This window comes from Callithrix jacchus, chromosome 15, assembly GCF_049354715.1.
Source record: "Callithrix jacchus isolate 240 chromosome 15, calJac240_pri, whole genome shotgun sequence".
NCBI classification, from domain to species: Eukaryota; Metazoa; Chordata; class Mammalia; order Primates; family Cebidae; genus Callithrix; species Callithrix jacchus.
This window is the reverse complement of record NC_133516.1, coordinates 101,881,040-101,901,638: the sequence shown is the minus strand read 5'-3', so window position 1 is coordinate 101,901,638 and position 20,599 is coordinate 101,881,040. Positions and strand designations below refer to the sequence as shown.

The 20,599-nt window shown below is 39.7% G+C and overlaps 1 protein-coding gene across 17 annotated transcripts in view; it reads left to right on the top strand.

Moving 5' to 3' along the window:
• LOC144579619 (uncharacterized) overlaps nucleotides 1-20,599 on the top strand; it is a 634,762-nt gene that overhangs the window by 163,364 nt on the left and 450,799 nt on the right. For 3 of the 17 annotated variants that reach the window (XR_013527744.1, XR_013527743.1, XR_013527745.1), the window contains exon 2: nucleotides 8,345-8,397. The exons of the other annotated variants lie outside the window; for them this stretch is intronic. The gene's annotated coding sequence lies outside the window, so the exon portion shown is untranslated. The remainder of the gene's footprint in view (nucleotides 1-8,344; nucleotides 8,398-20,599) is intronic. 17 annotated transcript variants of the gene reach the window in all.

Sequence of the window (20,599 nt, the reverse complement as noted above, 5' to 3'; positions counted from 1 at the left end):
GAGAGACAGAGAGAGAGAGCGAGAAGCAGGATGGTACCACTTTAAAACATCAGGTCTCGTGAAAACTCACTATCACAAGAACAGCATGGGGGAAACTGCCCCCATGATATAATCATTTCCCACCATGTCCCTCCCTCAACATGTGGGGATTGCAATTTGAGATAAGGTTTGGATGGGGACATAGAGCCAAACTCTATTAATAACCCCCTACTTATCCCTAAGTGTTAGCTTGGTAGCATGCCATTCTTTCTAAGAAGTATTAGCATTTTTGACTTCTACTGTAGCCCTGTAACCCTTACAAAGTACATTTCTGACAAGAAAATATCTGCCTCCAAAAATAAAATTTCCTTTATTCTTTTTTTTTTGTTGTTGCTTGGTTTTGTGTGTGTTTTTTTTTTTTTTTTTTTTTTTAATTTTTTATTGGATTTTAGGTTTTGGAATACATGAGCAGAGCATGCAAGACAGTTGCGTAGAAACACACATGGCAGTGTGCTTTTCTTTCCTTCTCCCCTTCACTCACATTTGGCATTTCTCCCCAGGCTATCCCTCCCCACCTCCCCCTCCCACTGGCCCTCCCCTTTTCCCCCCAATAGACCCCAGTGTTTAGTACTCCCCTTTCTGTGTCCATGTGTTCTCATTTTTCATCACCCGCCTATGAGTGAGAATATGCGGTGTTTCATTTTCTGTTCTTGTGTCAGTTTGCTGAGGATGACGTTCTCCAGATTCATCCATGTCCCTACAAACGACACAAACTCATCATTTCTGATTGCTGCATAATATTCCATGGTGTATATGTGCCACATTTTCCCAATCCAGTCTATCATCAATGGGCATTTGGGTTGGTTCCTGGTCTTTGCTATTGTAAACAGTGCTGCAATGAACATTCGTGTGCGTGTGTCCTTATAGTAGAATGATTTATAGTCTTTTGGATATATACCCAGTAATGGGATTGCTGGGTCAAATGGAATTTCTATTTCTAAGGCCTTGAGGAATCGCCACACTGTCTTCCACAATGGTTGAACTAATTTACACTCCCACCAACAGTGTAGAAGTGTTCCTTTTTCTCCACATCCTCTCCAGCATCTGTTGTCTCCAGATTTTTTAATGATCGCCATTCTAACTGGCGTGAGGTGGTATCTCAATGTGGTTTTGATTTGCATCTCTCTGATGACCAGTGACGATGAGCATTTTTTCATATGATAATTGGCCTCATATATGTCTTCTTTCGTAAAGTGTCTATTCATATCCTTTGCCCACTTTTGAATGGGCTTGTTTGTTTTTTTCCTGTAAATCCATTTGAGTTCTTTGTAAATTATGGATATCAGCCCTTTGTCAGATGGGTAAACTGCAAAAATTTTTTCCCATTCTGTTGGTTGCCGATCCACTCTAGTGACTGTTTCTTTTGCCGTGCAGAAGCTGTGGAGTTTGATTAGGTCCCATTTGTCTATTTTGGCTTTTGTTGCCAATGCTTTTGGTGTTTTGTTCATGAATTCCTTGCCTACTCCTATGTCCTGGATAGTTTTGCCTAGATTTCCTTCTAGGGTTTTTATCGTGCAGGTCTTATGTTTAAGTCTTTAATCCATCTGGAGTTAATTTTAGTATAAGGTGTCAGGAAGGGGTCCAGTTTCTGCTTTCTGCACATGGCTAGCCAGTTTTCCCAACACCATTTGTTAAACATGGAATCCTTTCCCCCTTTCTTGTTTTTGTCAGGTTTATCAAAGATTGTATAGTTGTAGATATGTTGTGTTGCCTCCAGTGCCTCTGTTTTGTTCCATTGGTCTATATCTCTGTTTTGGTACCAGTACCATGCTGTTTTGATTACTGTAGCCTTGTAGTATAGTTTGAAATCCGGTAGTGTGATGCCCCCCGCTGTGTTCTTTTTGCTTAGAATTGACTTGGCTATGTGGGCTCTCTTTTGGTTCCATATGAAGTTCATGGTGGTTTTTTCCAGTTCTGTGAAGAAAGTCAATGGTAGCTTGATGGGGATAGCGTTGATTCTGTAAATTACTTTGGGCAGTATAGCCATTTTCACGATGTTAATTCTTCCTAACCATGAACATGGAATGTTTCTCCATCTGTTTGTGTCCTCTCTGATTTCGTTGAGCAGTGGTTTGTAGTTCTCCTTGAAGAGGTCCCTTACGTTCCTTGGGAGTTGTATTCCAAGGTATTTTATTCTTTTTGTAGCAATTGGGAATGGCAGTTCATTCTTGATTTGGCTTTCTTTAAGTCTGTTATTGGTGTAGACGAATGCTTGTGATTTTTGCACATTGATTTTATATCCTGAGACTTTGCTGAAGTTGCTTATCAGTTTCAGGAGTTTTTGGGCTGAGGCAATGGGGTCTTCTAGGTATACTATCATGTCATCTGCAAATAGAGACAATTTGGCTTCCTCCTTTCCTATTTGAATACCCTTTATTTCTTTTTCTTGCCTGATTGCTCTGGCTAGAACTTCCAGAACTATATTGAATCGGAGTGGTGACAGAGGGCATCCTTGTCTAGTGCCAGATTTCAAAGGGAATGCTTCCAGTTTTTGCCCATTCAGTATGATATTGGCTGTTGGTTTGTCATAAATAGCTTTTATTACTTTGAGATATGTTCCATCGATACCTAGTTTATTGAGGGTTTTTAGCATAAAGGGCTGTTGAATTTTGTCAAATGCCTTCTCTGCGTCAATTGAGATAATCATGTGGTTTTTGTTTTTGGTTCTGTTTATGTGGTGAATTACGTTTATAGACTTGCGTATGTTGAACCAGCCTTGCATCCCCGGGATGAATCCTACTTGATCATGGTGAATAAGTTTTTTGATTTGCTGTTGCATTCGGCTTGCCAATATTTTATTGAAGATTTTTGCATCTATGTTCATCATGGATATTGGCCTGAAGTTTTCTTTTCTCGTTGGGTCTCTGCCAGGTTTTGGTATCAGAATGATGTTGGTCTCGTAAAATGATTTGGGAAGTATTCCCTCTTTTTGGATTATTTGAAATAGTTTTAGAAGGAATGGTACCAGTTCCTCTTTGTGTGTCTGGTAGAATTCGGCTGTGAACCCATCTGGACCTGGGCTTTTTTTATGTGGTAGGCTCTTAATTGCTGCCTCGACTTCTGACCTTGTTATTTGTCTATTCATAGTTTCAGCTTCCTCCTGGTTTAGGCTTGGGAGGACACAGGAGTCCAGGAATTTATTCATTTCTTCCAGGTTTACTAGTTTATGTGCATAGAGTTGTTTGTAATATTCTTTGATGATGGTTTGAATTTCGGTGGAATCTGTGGTGATTTCCCCTTTATCATTTTCTATTGCATCTATTTGGTTGTTCTCTCTTTTCTTTTTAATCAATCTGGCTAGTGGTCTGTCTATTTTGTTGATCTTTTCAAAAAACCAGCACTTGGATTTATTGATTTTTTGAAGGGTTTTTCGTGTCTCAATCTCCTTCAGTTCAGCTCTGATCTTAGTTATTTCTTGTCTTCTGCTGGGTTTTGAGTTTTGTTGATCTTGCTCCTCTAGCTCTTTCAATTTTCATGATAGGGTGTCAATTTTGGATCTCTCCATTCTCCTCATATGGGCACTTATTGCTATATACTTTCCTCTAGAGACTGCTTTAAATGTGTCCCAGAGGTTCTGGCATGTTGTGTCTTCGTTCTCATTGGTTTAGAAGAACTTCTTTATTTCTGCCTTCATTTCATTGTTTACCCAGTCAACATTCAAGAGCCAGTTGTTCAGTTTCCATGAAGCTGTGCGGTTCTGGGTCGGTTTCTGTATTCTGAGTTCTAACTTGATTGCACTATAGTCTGAGAGGCTGTTTGTTATGATTTCAGTTGTTTTGCATTTGTTGAGCAGTGCTTTACTTCCAATTATGTGGTCAATTTTTGAGTAGGTGTGATGTGGTGCTGAGAAGAATGTATATTCTGTGGATTTGGGGTGGAGAGTTCTGTAAATGTCTATCAGGTTTGCTTGCTCCAGGTCTGAGTTCAAGCCCTGGATATCCTTATTGATTTTCTGTCTGGTTGATCTGTCTAATATTGACAGTGGAGTGTTAAAGTCTCCCACTATTATTGTGTGGGAGTCTAAGTCTCTTTGTAAGTCATTAAGAACTTGCCTTATGTATCTGGGTGCTCCTGCATTGGGTCCATATATGTTTAGGATCGTTAGCTCTTCTTGTTGTATTGATCCTTTTACCATTATGTAATGGCCTTCTTTGTCTCTTTTGATCTTTGTTGCTTTAAAGTCTATTTTATCAGAGATGAGAATTGCAACTCCTGATTTTTTTTGCTCTCCATTTGCTTGGTAAATCTTCCTCCATCCCTTTATTTTGAGCCTTTGTGTATCCTTGCATGTGAGATGGGTTTCCTGGATACAGCACAGTGATGGGTTTTGGATTTTTATCCAATTTGCCAGTCTGTGTCTTTTCATTGGTGCATTTAGTCCATTTACATTTAGGGTTAATATTGTTATGTGTGAATTTGATACTACCATTTTGATGCTAAGTGGCTGTTTTGCCTATTAGTTGTTGTAGATTCTTCATTATGTTGATGCTCTTTAGCATTCAGTGTGATTTTGGAATGGCTGGTACTGGTTGTTCCTTTCTATGTGTAGTGCCTCTTTTAGGAGCTCTTGTAAAGCAGGTCTGGTGGTGACAAAATCTCTGAGTACTTGCTTGTTCGCAAAGGATTTTATTTTTTCTTCACTTCTGAAGCTCAGTTTGGCTGGATATGAAATTCTGGGTTGAACGTTCTTTTCTTTAAGGATTTTGAATATTGGCCCCCACTCTCTTCTGGCTTGTAGAGTTTCTGCCGAGAGATCTGCTGTGAGTCTGATGGGCTTCCCTTTGTGGGTGACCCGACCTTTCTCTCTGGCTGCCCTTAGTATTTTCTCCTTTATTACAACCTTGTTGAATCTGACGATTATGTGCCTTGGGGTTGCTCTTCTTGCGGAATATCTTTGTGGTGTTCTCTGTATTTCCTGCATTTGAGTGTTGGCCTGTCTTGCTAGGTGGGGGAAGTTTTCCTGGATGATGTCCTGAAGAGTATTTTCCAGCTTGGATTCATTCTCTTCGTCCCCTTCTGGTACACCTATCAAACGTAGGTTAGGTCTTTTCACATAGTCCCACATTTCTTGGAGACTTTGTTCATTCCTTTTTGCGCTTTTTTCTCTAATCTTGGTTTCTCGTTTAATTTCATTGAGTTGGTCTTCGACTTCAGATATTCTTTCTTCTGCTTGGTCAATTCGGCTATTGAAACTTGTGCATGCTTCGCGAAGTTCTCGTATTGTGTTTTTCAGCTCCTTTAATTCATTCATATTCCTCTCTAAGTTATCCATTCTTGTTATCATTTCCTCATATCTTCTTTTAAGTTCCTTAGTTTCTTTGCATTGATTTAATACATGTTCTTTTAGCTCACAAAAGTTTCTCATTATCCATCTTCTGAAGTCTAATTCCGTCATTTCGTCACAGTCATTCTCCATCCAGCTTTGTTCCCTTGCTGGTGAGGAGTTTTGGTCCTTTCTAGGAGGCGAGGTGTTCTGGTTTTGGGTGTTTTCCTCCTTTTTTCGCTGGTTTCTTCCCATCTTTGTGGGTTTATCCGCTTGTCGTCTGCGTAGTTGCTGACTTTTCGATTGGGTCTCTGGGTGGACACCCAGATTGTTGATGATGAAGTATTTCTGTTACTTGGCTTTCCTTCTACCAGCCTAGCTCCTTCGCTGTACGACTGCTGAGGTCCACTCCAGGCCCTGCTTGTCTGGGGTGCACCTCTAGTAGCTGTGGCACAGTGAGGGATGCTACCCGTTTCTTTTTCTGCTATCTCTGTCCCAGGATGATGCCTGCCAAATGTCAGTCTTTTGGATATAGAGGGGTCAGGGAGTTGCTTGAGGAGACAGTCTGTTCTTTTAGGAGCTCAATTTCTGAGCTGTGAGCTCTGTTGTTCATTCAGGGCTGTTAGGCTGTTATGTTTGATTCTGCTGCAACAGAGCTCATTAAAAAAACCCTTTTTTTCTCAAATGCTCCATGTTGGGGGGTTCGGGCTTTATTTTTTGATGTCCGATGAGGTGTCCTGCCCAGCTAGAAGGCAGACTAGCCACTGTTTGGCTGCCGAGGCTCCGCCCTGCTGTTGTGTGATTCGCCCTGTTCCTGCAGGCTCTGCTGTGGTCTCCGCCACGCCCTGCGGCGGAGTCTCTTCGTTGTAGCGTGTTGCCTCGGCAATGGCAGGCTGCGTCAGCAGTGGGCGTGTGTCTCAGTTGGGGCGGGTTGCCTCGGTAGTGGTGGATGCCCCTTCCCCACAGAGCGTCTCAGACCGTCTGCTCGGGATAGTTTGAAATCGCGGTTTTGTTCGTCCCACTGGGTACCCCGAACGCTCTGTCCCTGCAATCCGCTGGGCTGGCCTACTGTCCACGTCTCGTTCAGTCTCAAGTCCAGCCCTCTCAAGTCTCAGGTTGCTGGTTCAACAGGGCACCCAGACAAGCGCGCCCTGTGGGGATTGCTGGGTAGGGCCGGCCGCCGCCGCCCCAGCTGCCGGGCTTCGCCAGGCAGACTTACTGCCTGCGTCCCGTGTCTCCCTTATACTTGGGAGTTTCCCCATTCTGTGGGCAACAAAGATCAGTCTGGAAATGCAGCTCAGACTCACCTCTTTGCGGATTCAAGGAGAGCTCCAATCCTGGGTTGTTCTCACAGCGCCATCTTGAGTCCTCCCCCCAAATTTCCTTTATTCTTATTTGTATTGCCTGGCCACTTGACTTCTTATTGAATGACATTGCCATGACAGAGAATGAAATCACAGCCTCTTAGAAGGTTTCTCGTTCAGATATGGTTTATAAGGCATAATAGGAGTAAGTTGGGCCTGAAGTGGGAATTTGAGTGAATCTCATTGTTCCATCTGAAATTATGGAACAGTTACTTAGCCTTGTCTTCAGTGCATGAGCACCTATTTACATGAGTTGAAATGCATGCATACGAGGAGTCTGCTATTAGGAAATTTAGGAGTAAACTTCCTTGGAGAGAAATAGTGAGCCTGAGATGACAAAAGACCTTTGTGCTGGGCTAAGAATCTTCGGTGGCTTCTTTGGGAAATGTGTAAAGCAGAAGCCATGAGGCTTGTTTTTATGAAGGATTCTGTAGTATTGGGGTAGGCATATACTTGGAACTTATGTTCAAATTCTGACATAGAATTGGGGAGGTTGGTATTCGCAGTTCTGTGTTGAAATATGTGTAGCTCTAATGAAGGAGGATTGCTTCAGCTATGTAATGCTGTATGACAGAGCACCCCAAACAGTGGCTTAAAGCAATAACAACCTTTCTTTTGCTCACATTTTGCAATTTGGACAGTTTTGCAGGGATAACTCATTGCTGCTTCATTAGGGGTCAACTGAGCAACTCCAAAGCTAGGAGTAGTAATCATCTAAAAATTTATTTATTTATTTATTTATTTATTTATTTTTTGGAGAAAGAGTCTTGCTTCATCTCCCAGGCTGGAGTACAGTGCTGCAATCATGCCTCACTGGAGGCTGGAACTCCTGAGTTCAAGAAATCTTTCCATCGTAGCCTCCTGAGTATTTAGGGGTACAGGTGTGTGCCACCGTGCCTTGCTAATTTTTTATTTGTAGAGACAGAGTCTCGCTATGTTGCCCAGGCTGCTCTCGAACTCCTGCACTGAAGCAATCTTCCAGGCTCCGCCTCTCAAAGTGATGGGATTACAGGTGTGAACCACTGTACCTAGCCTGAAGTCCACTTTTTGTGCAGATCTAGCAACTGATGCAGCTGTATACTCAAATCGTAGCTGGGGATGCTGGTGGGAACAGCTACACATGGTATCTCCATGTGGTTTGTGTTTCCTCACAATATGGTGGTTGAGTTCTAAGTGCTAAGATCTTAAAGGGGGCAGCTGGAAAGAAGCTAGATGTTTTTTGTTATCTAGTCTTGGAAGTCACATAAGTCACTTCTGCCTTATGATAGTTATTCTATCATTTCAAGCCTGCCCAATTTCAGGGGGAGAAAGAAGAGAATCTACTTCTTAATGAGGGAGTAGCAAAGTCCTGGAGCAGCATGTGATATCAAAAGTTATGCTGTGACATATTTGAAGGCTACATCTTTCTTAAAAACCCGAGGGCTTGCAGAAGTTCCTGTGACATCAGAGTTAAGTGGTTTCTGGAGAAAGGCTGAGGACATTTGGCGTGCAGCTTTCTCATGCAGCATCCAGATACCAGTCTGAGGGGTAAAGTGTGCTTTTCTCAGGGAAGAAATGACGCTAATCCTCTGTCCAGTACCCTGAAAACCTTGAAGATTTTGAGGCAGTTATGAGAGTGATAACTGTTTTCCATGGAAATTTGTGTTTCAATGCTAATGTGAACTCATTTGTACCACAGGCTGCTGAGCCCTAGGGCGACGTGGGATAACATGAATATGCAGTAAGAAGCAAGTATGTTGTATCATTTAAAAATCCATGAGTAGTTGTCTTTGTCACCATAATTTTATAGAAATTCATAGATAAACATTTAGTATTTATACAACTGATTCATGTTATAATTGCATTCCTCTCTTGTCATTTAACTATTTATATAGACATTAGATTGTCTTTTAACCAGTTTACTTTGCAGAATAGATTTCAGAGAAGTTTGCATTAATTTCTGCTGGTATGACTATTGATAGAAGTTGAATTGTAAGTGCCTTCATTTCTCCATTGGTCTCAAAATGCTGAATTCATGTGATAACTGTCATTGTTCTTGACGAACTTTGTCCACCTACCTAAAGCAGAGTCATTGGCAGATTTGGCAGTCAAATCCTACGTCCCCACCAATGCATCTCCCAGTTTTCCCACCGTTGTCTTATCAAATACACTGTACTGAGCAACGCTAGGACCAGTGCAGGAGCCCTGGATGTCTAATGACTAACTTTACTCTCAGTCACCGCTGCTCACTAAGACTCCCATGACTCTGCACAGCAATTCTTGGCAGTAGTCTGTCCTTTACCCTCTACTGATTTCTTTCCCTTATAATCTGTTATAAAGAAACTTTTCAAAAGGTTTATTAAAAAATTCTGAGCAAATTATATCTACTGGATCACTTATGCAATATGCTGTATCTTATTTAGCATAGGAGGAAATTTAGATTAGAGACTTTTTGTTGGAGTTGTTTCATTGGCTCTGTAAACTTAGCAGTACAATGGCTGGATTTCCTTTAATTAAATTCCCAATGGATTTACCCAAAAATTAAAATATTCATTTTATTAGGATTTAATTTCTCATATTTTGTTGGGAAGTTGCAATATTTTTATAATGTATGCTATATTAACGGCAGTTTTCAGGCATATTGATCATTAGTTTAAATTTAAAATATACAACTTACCTCACAGAAATTAATCATAAAGTTAGAAATGCATTTGTGAATTTATTCCCATACACCTTCTGGCCTACGTTGGCTCAGACTTAACATACTAAATTTACTAAGAGACCCCGGTGTTGGAGACACAGCTGTAAACAAATTTCCATTCATTCTTATAAGGTCTATACCATTTAAGAGACAAAACTCAGGGTGAAAGAAAGTGATCGTTAAGGGTGGGTACAAGGTATAGTGGAGGAAAATTCCCAAACTGTTATTCTCCCGAGACAGTGCTCATGTGAGCAGAAAGCAGGGGAGTTGGTCCTAGAATTGCTGACCACTTGCAACAGATCCCACCTGCAGAAGATTGATGAAGTGACAGAGAGGTCTGGGAACTGGGGCAATGTGTCAGGCTGTGCCTCAGGTTCCCTGCTTTGGCTGGTCCTAGTGCCTCATTGCTGGAACCGTAGATGATCCCCACTGCCAGAGTAGCTCCGACTTAATCCGATGCTGACTATCCTCAGGTCAGCAGCTTTTGTATTGCACAGGGGTAGATTTTAGAGTTGTATTCCAATCCTAAACCAATCTCTGATGACAAAATTGATAACTGAATCACTGGTCTGCCGGATTGGACCCAGATCCCTCCTTTCCAGCATACCATCGCCATCCCACAACATACATGCACACAAACACAGACACGCACCCCACTACCACCTTCACTCCACCCAATTTGGAGTTACATTGATCAGATTTCCATCTAACCTGCCCCTCAATTGATTCTGAAACAGGATCACCGGCCTTTGGTAGTGTCTTAGGAGTTGGATCTGAAGAAGAAAAGTGGTGGAAGTGATCCCAAGTAGGAGCCAAGAGGAAGAAGATCTAATTTCCGGAGAGATTAGGGCTGAATTGGGAACTTGATATCTTGATTCAAGATATCAAGTAAAGGATGTCAGAATTAAAGCATAAGCAAAGAGAAACAGATCAGTTGATAGGACAGGTTTGGAAGACAGAACCCGGCTGTATCTGCTGAAAGCTAGTCTACTAAAGGCTGAAGGCTTTGTGATAGGCAGCGGACAGCTCTGCCTTCTGCTGGGGTGAACAGCTAAGGGCACCCCCTAGAATCAGTCTTTTTCTCTCTATGTGATCTTTGGTATATTACATAAATCCTTTGAGTTTCCTTTATTTATTTATTTTGGTTGATAAAATGGTAATAGTGCTTGCTTACAGTCTATCGTAGGGATTACAGATACAAAATTACTAACAGATATGGCTGGCGTAAGTGCTCATCATATGGTGACCCTTGGTACAGCTCTATTACTAGTTTGTGGTCTTGGGGAATTCATTCTTGTTTTGGAGCTGCAGTGTCTTGTCCTATGAATGAAGAGGTTCAATTAGATCACCTCTTAGTCTCCATCCAACGCAAACACCCTAAAATCTATTCCAAATTCTTATTTGGTGGCAAAGGAGTCTTGCTCTCTAAGACTGCCTTGCAACTACCCTGAAATTCAGGTCCAAACCCAAATTAGATTAAATCCTAATAAGGAAAAAACTCCTTTGAAACATTAATGCCCGCATATATGTTTAAATAACCTTGTCAAATTTGCTCTCCCTGCAGAGGGCTTTCCATTATTCTTTTTCATTAAAATAAAAATCCCTCTGGTTGACTTTCTAAATGTGTTTTCGATAGGCCCTCAGCCTGTCGTTAACCATTTTCAAACTAGTATTAAACTCTGTCTGCTTGAAACTGAATGCTACCCCCTGAGAAGTCCCCCACAATAATGATAGAGTAGACACTTAACATGCTAAATAATAATAATATAAAATCAAAATGTATAGTGATCACTGGCTGCCCAATAGGGGTCTGTCACTCATTTCCTTTATCAGTAATTTGCACTATAAAATTCCTCTTTGAAAGGGGAGGGCAGAAAACCACTCACAGCAAATGGCTCCAGGCTCCAGGCTGTGGTAAATAGGGTATCTAATATCCAGAAAATGAATATACAGCCTCTAGGGAAACATATGCAATGAAGGTAAATGGATTCTCAGATTAGGAAGTTTAATCCTAAGGAAAAAAAGGAACTAATTTGCAAGAGAAAAGAATAGATGTAGTTGGATTTCACCCTGCTGATAAACTGTACTTCCGTAGAGTTGTTCCTCTTCTTTATTTCTAAAGCTGTAGAAGTCAAGGATTTCCTTTTCCTTTATGTTCCATAAATGAGTTGTTCAGATAAGCAGCCCATTGCTCTATCAACTAATTACTTTCTGATTTGCTTTGATCTATTATTAAGGCAGTAAATTCCAGCTTCATTGCACCCGTAATGTAAAACTCAAATGTAATCACTGTTGCCAAAAGGAGATAACAAAGTTGTCAATTTGAAAACGGCATTTCCTTTTTGGCAAGAATTCTAGTGTGTGATACACATGCTTTCCATGTCGTTCAAGCAATTGACCTTGATGCAAACCCAGTCTATACTCTATGGATCTTTTGCCAGAAAACAATCGTTTAGGAATCGAGCTTTCTTGGAATTTTGATTTATATGTGAAGCCATTTTGCCTGCTATTCTCATAGTTATGATATGCTGCTATTCATGAATTAAAGCATCTTCTGGGTGTGGAATATGGAATCAGTACTTTATAATCAAATTTTCATGTGCATTAGCACTTTACTATAAAGTTATAACCTTTTTATTGTAACCACATTATAAGTTATTCCTTCATCCGCTTTTTTTTTCCTAATTCATCTGAACAAATTGAGTTTGTAAATTAGAATTCTCCTACAGTCTATTGTAGTTCATATGTTCAAAGCCAAAAAAGGCCTCTGAGAATGTTAAAGATCTCTAAGATTCCTTTTACTTCAGTCTCTGTGAAACCATAACTCACTATCCGTTGAGCTTTAGGAAAATCCATATTTCCAAAATTACATGCAAACAAGAGTTTGATTTCTACAGATGGTTCTATAAATTGAAAGACATTCTGATGGCTGACTTGTCTTTGAAACTGGATTTTTGTTTTATCGTCTCCTCTCTTTCTCCCTCTTCCTATTTCTGCATAGTGGATATGTGTACTATGCCCTTATTTTGTTCGTCAGACTGGTTTTGGGCATCAAAGGTGTATCAAGAGACGTGATTTCCAAAGCGCTTCAGTCTTTAATGGATATTTCTCCTCCAAACAAGGACCGGATAGCTTTTAAGTTTCCATGCACAGTAAGAGAGCAGGCAATCTTATTAGATTACCTCTTCATTTAGTAATGTTTTAATATACATCACTCGAGCTCTACCATTTTACCTTAGGAATAGTTGATTATCTACTCTGAACTGTCTGTCTTTGTGGCTTTCAAGTGTTTTACTCTCTCCCCGACTCCCTCCCGTTCCCCGTCTCCCAGCCTCATGTAACAACTTTTCTTCCAAATTTTATCTGAATCTTTAAAGTTGTTTTATTCTAGAGAATAAAGAATTTGGTTCAGAATAAAACTGCCATTTTCCTCCCACTTTCTTTTACCTGGCAAGGAGTTTGGAACAAAGTGACTTTTGGCCTCTTTTTGAGAGCTTGGAGTTTGATAATAATTAACTTTTTCGATAACAAGAAGGCAGTGAGGAATTTAAAGGCGTTTGTATCTGTTGTATAAATTGGCCCACAGCCTTGTTACTTGTTCTTTTATAAAAGGAAAAAGATTAGATTTTATTCAGATCCTGTCTGTTGGTAAAAGGTTTCTGGTTTATAAACGGAATTGGAGAGATTTGGTACAGCACAAATAAGGTATCTGGTAAATTTTCAGATTGTTGTTCCTAGGAACACAATTATATGACTTTGCAAATAAAGAGGTAGTTGATATTTAAGACCAATATTACAAATATAAAAGTAAATGACTGTGAAGATGCTTGTATTAGATAACTTCTGCTGTTGACCAACCTTGACCCCATTAAATCACCTTAAAAGTTCACCGCAAAGTGCTTTCGGATTTGCCTTATCTGCCTTTGCACTAGCAGGAGCCATCCTTTCGGTTCTGTGAACTTGAGCAAGTTAGTTGACTCTCTGAACTGTTATTAGTAAAAAAGAAAAAGTGTAGTTTCTGCTCATTAAGCTGCTATAGGATTAAATGTGATCATATAAGTCGATCAGGTAAGAGGTGTAAAATGTATTGGACAGTGTCTGACATAGAGCAAGCATGCATATCTGCCATCATTATCACTACCATGATCACAGAAGTAATTTGGCTCCCAATGCGTTTAGCGTTGGAAAGAAATTACTAATTCAAGTTTTAGTAATTGGAGGGTAGGAGACTTACTGGAAACTGTACTCTTATTACTCTGTCATCAGTTTATTCAATCCCGGGAATATGCTCACCATCAAAATACTTTTGCTTAAAGTATTATTGATAGGTAAGGACTTACTATTGCCATTTCATTAGTTGTTTTCTGGTTTTTATTCTTGTAGTTTCTTCTTTAATTTCTTCCTTTCTCGCTATCTTCCTTTGTGATTTGGTGATATGCTTTAATTCTTTTCTCTTAATCTTTTGTATGTCTGCTACATGCTCAAGACCACTTTGGAACCCTCATTGTAGGTGGACCAAGATAAATGCTATCAATTATGGTAGGACTATATGTTAAGAAAAACCTATCTTTATTCATCCATTTATATAAATTTTGTTTTCCATTGACTTTTAAAGTATAAAATAATAGAAATTCCCCAAATCCACTCATTCCTATTTTTAATCATCTAAGTTGTTTGAGCATTCTTGGACATTTTTATGTTCATCAAACTAAAATTTCCTAATTGCGCAGTCTACTGCAAAAATGCTTTTGCTGTTGGTTCATGTTTTTGTCCTATTTTGGCCATTATTTACAGTTTTGAATGACTTATTAAGGAAGCACTCGGTGCATATTGCTGAGTTTTATCAGATCACAGAGCATATTACTTCTACCGATGATCATGTAGTGATAGTGATTTTGAGTAGGGGAGCAGGACTGAGATCTTGTTCTGTCCATCTTAGAAGCCAGTAGTGTTGTCCACCTTGATTCTGTGCTTCTGAGAGGTGGCCAGGTATATAGAACAGATTGTAGGCTAGGGAAATACAGGTGAAAGGAGAAGAAAGAAGAAAACATTTAATTGAGATAGAAACCAAGAAAGGGGTTGAATTAAGGAAATAACATTTCCTAGTAGACGGCTGTAGAGTAGTCATTCTCCTGGGTATTACACCCTCCAGTAGGTCCAAATGAACGGAAAGAAGAGAGCTTATATTTATCGAGTATCAACTATGTGCAAGTTACTTTATGTAAAAAAGACTAATATTTACATAGAGTTTTTTATATGTATTACATAATTCAATGTATTGAATTCTGAGATATAAAGTCCATGAAATAGATACTGTTATTATCCCTGGTTTAGAGATGAGAACTTAAAACATAGCAAAGTTAAACAACTTGGTCAGGCTGTCTATCTGGAAAGATGCAGAATTGAGACTTGAAGCTGGAAAGTCTGTTTTTTTCTTTTCTGCCATGGTGTCCTCTTAGTTCATTTCTATAGTAACCCATTGTATGGATATGACTTTCTCACTGAGGAGAAAACAGAAGCCGAGAGAAGTGGAGCCCCATGTACTTTTCCTCTAGCCTGTACACATTCAGACAGAAGAGGAAACAAATGTCATTTCAAACATAATGGCGGCCCATTATTTCTTGGTTAAAGGGAAACAAAGGGCAAGTTTGGATATGGCTGTGCCTGCCTGTGGCTGCTGACTAGAGCCCTTTATGCTGTCCTGGCTGAGCGAATCCATGAAGATGCTCAGGGGAGCTGAGGGAAGTAAAAATTTAGTGATGTTTCTGCCTGGGAAGCACATTTGAAAAATATGTTTGCAGGCTTCTTAGCACACCTACTAGCTGGTTGCAGGCTGGCTAAAGGTTCTAACATTCCGAAGATGGAAATTGCTTATTCTCTATGGCCATAATCCCTGCTATGCCCCTCTCCAACATGCTGGCAAAGGAGGCATCAGAGATCAGAGTCAGGAGACTCTTCCATTCTGAGGCGTGTCAGTGAGGAGTCTTTTTCTGCCATGTGAGATAGGATTGTTCCCTTGACCTAGACACCCTTCATAGGCAGGAACTAGAGTGACTTGTTTCACTCAGCCCGCCACTGGCCGTTCCTCATGAGAGGTGGAGTGTGAGCAAGAGAGTGTGGGAAACAGAGTGAATGAATACTGGAACCAGCTGGTTCCTCCTCTCTAGCAGGAGCAGGTTCTGTGTGGACCCCACAGCAGCACTTAAGCCCCTGCCCTCTTCGCACCCATGTTCTTGTCCCACATCCAGGAAGAATCAGGTCTCAGGAACAGATTGAAGGGTAGTATATGCAGACGATTTTATTGGGTAATGGATGTGGCTCTCAGCAGGATGGGAAGTTGATAAGGGGATAGTGCGGGAAGAAGGTGAGTTTCTCTGAAGCGGCACTGTCTGAGGTTAGCTGCATGTATCTGTAGTCTCTGAAGCTCAGTTACTTCCCTGTTCGATGATCAGCCACTTGCATAGTCACTGCTCAGCCACTTGTGTTGGTCTGCCAGCTGAAGTCCTTTTTATGGGACAGGGGCATGATAAGGCAAAAAGGCAACATTTGGGTGGAAACATGGGGTCAGCTGTTTTCACTTAGTGTTGCGGTTCCAGGCTTAAGGGGTTTAGCTAAGAGCTCAGCCTTTCTGCAGCAAATATTACTGGCCAGACTAAAACAAAGGCAAAAGAGGGGCAAAGAGACAAACTAGGGGAGACAGTAGAGGGAAAGAAAAGTAGCTAAAAGAGAAAAAAGGAAGACAGGAAAAAGGAAAGGAGGCCAGGGCTGGAGTTTGTTCATCCCCACCAGAGATGATAACAGGCCTGCTATGGACTTCTCCTTTTGTCCTGCTCCTAGGTAGAAAGCATATTCATTCCCCTCAGGACTCTGAATCCTGCATCCAGTTGAAAATTCATTTGGAAAATCAAATTGTGTCTGAGAAACAATCACCTCCCAAAAGGCCCTGGAGGTCAGAACAATCAGGATTTAAATTAATTGCTTAATGGAAAAAAAACATTTCTGCGAACAATGCTGATAATTTGCTAAACCAGGGTATGTTTATAACTCTTTGAAATGAATTGAATTGCTGGTTTCAAGAATTAAGGCTTACAGAGAAATTGTGATTGAAATCCCCAAAGTTAAGTATTAATTCCTTAAAGCAATTGGTAATTAGTGAAGAATTGTGCACTTACAGTCAGTATTACATTCAACACTTAATTATACACTGTCTCAAATTGTTTCCTAGATGTTGCATGCATGTTAGTCTTGTCTCCCACAGCCTGATCATAAAGTCAGTGAGAAAAGTGCTGAGTTTCTTTTCTTGGAGTTTTTATTGGTATCTCCTGCCATACCTAGCATAGCACTGAATACACACAGATACTCAAAAGTTGACGGATACTGTTTGAGATAAATCAGTGATTTTAGAAAACATTGGCTTTTTGAAGGAAAATTCATTTAGTTATCCCAGCATGCCAAGAACAGGGCACATTTCTCAGGAAAGACAAAAAGTGAATAAACACTTTAGGGAGCTAAAGATTGCATGTGCTAAATGGAATGGAGAATTTGAAAGGAGACATCCTATTTGAGAAAAAAACTGTAGACAATTTGAGGTTAGGCATTTGTTGTGGAACAGCTTGATTTTGGTTCTGTTGGTTTATCTATGTTTTGCAAAGATTGAAAATAGTCATTAGGCTGGGCGTGGTGGCTCACACCTGTAATCCAAGCACTTTGGAGGCCAAGTCGGGTGGATCACCTGAGGTCGGGAGTTCAAGACCAGCCTTACCAACATGGTCAAACCCCGTCTTAAAAAAAAGAAAAGGGAAAAGAAAAGAAAATAGTCATTAGTGCTGGAAGGGGACTGAGATCAGAGGACTCCAGTGCTACATGACTGCCTCAGAATTTTCTGGGACCGCTACACTTTTCAAAAGCTTTAGTTGTGATTTCTGTATTTAAAAAAATTTTGAAAAAATGAGATTTTGCTACTGTTCATTTGTAAGTGACAAAAATAAAAGACTTACCATTTTGTTTGCTAAGTTGAAATTCATTCCTCCATGCCACAGGCATATTAAAAATATCACCTCTGCTGTTAGGAGTATTCACACATATTTAAATTTTTTTTGTTTTGTTTTCAGCTTAAAAACATTAAAAGCTTGCATGATAATGATGGCTCTCTTTAAAATAATGCTGAAGAATTGTCCATGTTTTATATGTTTGCTTTAATTTTGTATGAAAGGGGGCAGTGGTGATGCAAGTTGGGAAAATATAAACAAATCTACTTTGCAATAATTATAAGGTAACCAAGCAATGACTGCAGATCCTGTTACTTTACATTGATTCCAGGCAGTACTCTTACACTAAGGGACAAGCCCTCTATGAACTTGCAACTATCTATCTGCTGACTTCTCTCCCACTGCTCTTCATATTACATGCTATATTCCAGGAACTTCCTTGCTATGCTTCCCAGCACACAACACATTTTCTTAGTGCGGTGATGTGGTTTGGCCTGGAATGCCTTTCCTATTCTTGTTCAGTCATTCATTTTATAAGACTTCTGCTGGGCAAATCCTTCAGAATGTCCTTTTGCCTGCATCCCCAGATTAGACCAAGTGTCCTATTGATATCTCTGTGGCATTCTTGGTACTCTCATATGCCTCATGCCACCTCTTTCTGTATTATGTTAAATATGTCTATCTTCTGCATGTGTTGGGATTCTGTTTCCTTCCCTAACAGCTTTTTGGAAAAAAAAAAAAAATCTTAATTCTCATCACATAAAATGCTGTTTTTCCTGGTCTATTCTCTTTTCCTCTTACCCCAATCCTCATCTGCCCTAAGATCTTTTTTTTCTGTTGTCTTTCTTCTTATTGTCTCTGCTCCCCTTTTGCTTCTTAACTACTTTGCCTTCATGGCAACCATGATAAATGCGCAGAATGAGCTTAAAAATAAATGTTAGTTTGTAAAGTATAATTAGCTAAAAATGGCCTTGTTTTCAATTCCTGCATGTGCTGTATTTCCTATTATACTTTAAGCTACTTAAGTGTACACATGAAAACATATGAAGTATTTGATTTTGGTTTACTTGCCTAGTAGCAATAAAATAAGATACATTGTTTTATGATACAGGGAGGGTTAGAAAATTCTTATTTTTTATTATTGATCTCATCCATGGGAAGACCAAATTATAGGATTTTGTACTTGCCCTTTCTCTTTCTCTCTCTTTAAAAAAAAAGAGAAATATTCAGTATTTCTCTTAATGCATCCAAATTCCTTTTAAAAATGAGAACCAGAAAACCTAAAGTATTACTTGATAATTATAGCAAATGTTCTAAAATTTTGTATGATGTTATGGTTATTGTGAGGGGAAAAAAAGCCAGAGGAGATAGGAAGAAAAACTGTTAAAATGAAGAAACACCTATATATGGCACATACATGTATAGACCAGGGTGAAGGCAAATATGCAATAATGGAATAAAGCAAAAACAGGTACCTCACATTCTGTTTGATATAATTTTCCTTTCCAGCTTGCTACTTTGTTTTTTTTTGCTATGCAATGTACCCAATTTAGCTTAACATTGGTTTTTTAATTTATTAATAGGGAACAATAATACATATGCTATGGTGTTACTAGTGGGATTAAAAAAAATGAAGTCTTCATTCTAGAAATACGTGCTGAGTTCCTGTAATAGATACTGCTTTCTGCTGTAGCAATTTGCTTCTAGTACTTACCCCCGGCTTTAATCAAATTTATCTTATGTTCACTGCTTATGCCCATCTGTCTTGGACTTGACTTTCATCTTATGATACTCTGAATAAAGAAGCAGAGCTAGAGAGGGAGGTGTTACAGACAGTAAAACACATTCAAGGGCCTACATAGAGAGGTGAATATCCTGCACAGAAACGAAGAAGAAACAGACAGGAAACATGCTTCACAGGCAATTGCTATATCTTTTGCCTTAAAGTTTTAAAAGGCAAGTATTAGCAATATAATGAAGTCTTTCCCTTCAACGGTGTGTGTGTGAGCTATAATATTTGGCCAAGAACTGGTGATTTTCAATGCTGGCTGAAAAGAGACCAGGAGAATATGTAAGTGGAAACTGAATATCGTTGGATTCTTTAGTTGATCCTTTATCTGACCTACCGTTTCACACACCTTCTCAACATTAACTGTTGTTATCATGATGGACTTATTGATATAACCATGCTACAGGCCTATAAAAGATGCAGGAATCATACTGCATTCCATTTATTTCTGTCTTTCAGTTTCTGGTGGTATTTTCACAATCGTTGAAGCCATTTTTATGGTGGAATGAATACCTGTGCAGAAATCAAACTCACAGAAATACATGGAAGAGCATCTGGCTGATTCAATCATGTTAACATTTGAAGTCAAACTTGGCTTATTAATATTTATAACTTGAAAATACATGCTTGGATTTTATCTAACAGTCTCCAGTGTGGTATTTAATGATTGGGTGATTTGATTTTTCAGTTATTTAAATACTGTGGCTTGTATCTTCTGTTGTTTGAAAACAAACAAGCCCTTAAAAACCAATTTATCGCTTGTTATTTTTTCCCCTTTGGAATAATAATACTCAATTTACACATTTGATTATATTTACATAGGGGTCAAGTATGTGATTACAGAAAAGGTATAGAAATCAATGTTTTGTTCATGTTAGCTTAGTACATCTTAAAATTTAAGGCCAACATGGTGAAACCCTATCTCTACTAAAAATTCAAAAATTAGCTGGGCGTGGTGGTACGTGTCTATAATCCGAGCTACTCAGGAGGCTTGGGAGGCTGAGGCGAGAGAATTGCTTGAAGCAGGGAGTCAAAGGTTACAGTGAGCCGAGATCGCACCACTGCCCTCTAGCCTAGTGACAGAGCAAGACTCCATCTCCAGAAAAAAAGAAAAATTTGAGGCTCTAATAAATGAGAGGTGCTGTACAGGTACCCAGTGAGTTTCATGATCACTGTGATTGTGAATAAGAAAGTGTGTGTCTCTGTCATGCACTAGTGGGCTTGAGAACTAAATCTTAAAAATATATATTTCAGGCTGGGCACGGTGGCTCAACGCCTATAATCCCAGCACTTTGGGAGGCCGAGGCGGGTGGATCACAAGGTCAAGAGATCGAGACCATCCTGGTCAACAAGGTGAAACCCCGTCTCTACTTAAAATACAAAACAAATTAGCTGGGCATGGTGGCGCGCACCTGTAGTCCCAGCTACTCAGGAGGCTGAGGCAGGAGAATTGCTTAAACCCAGAAAGCGGAGGTT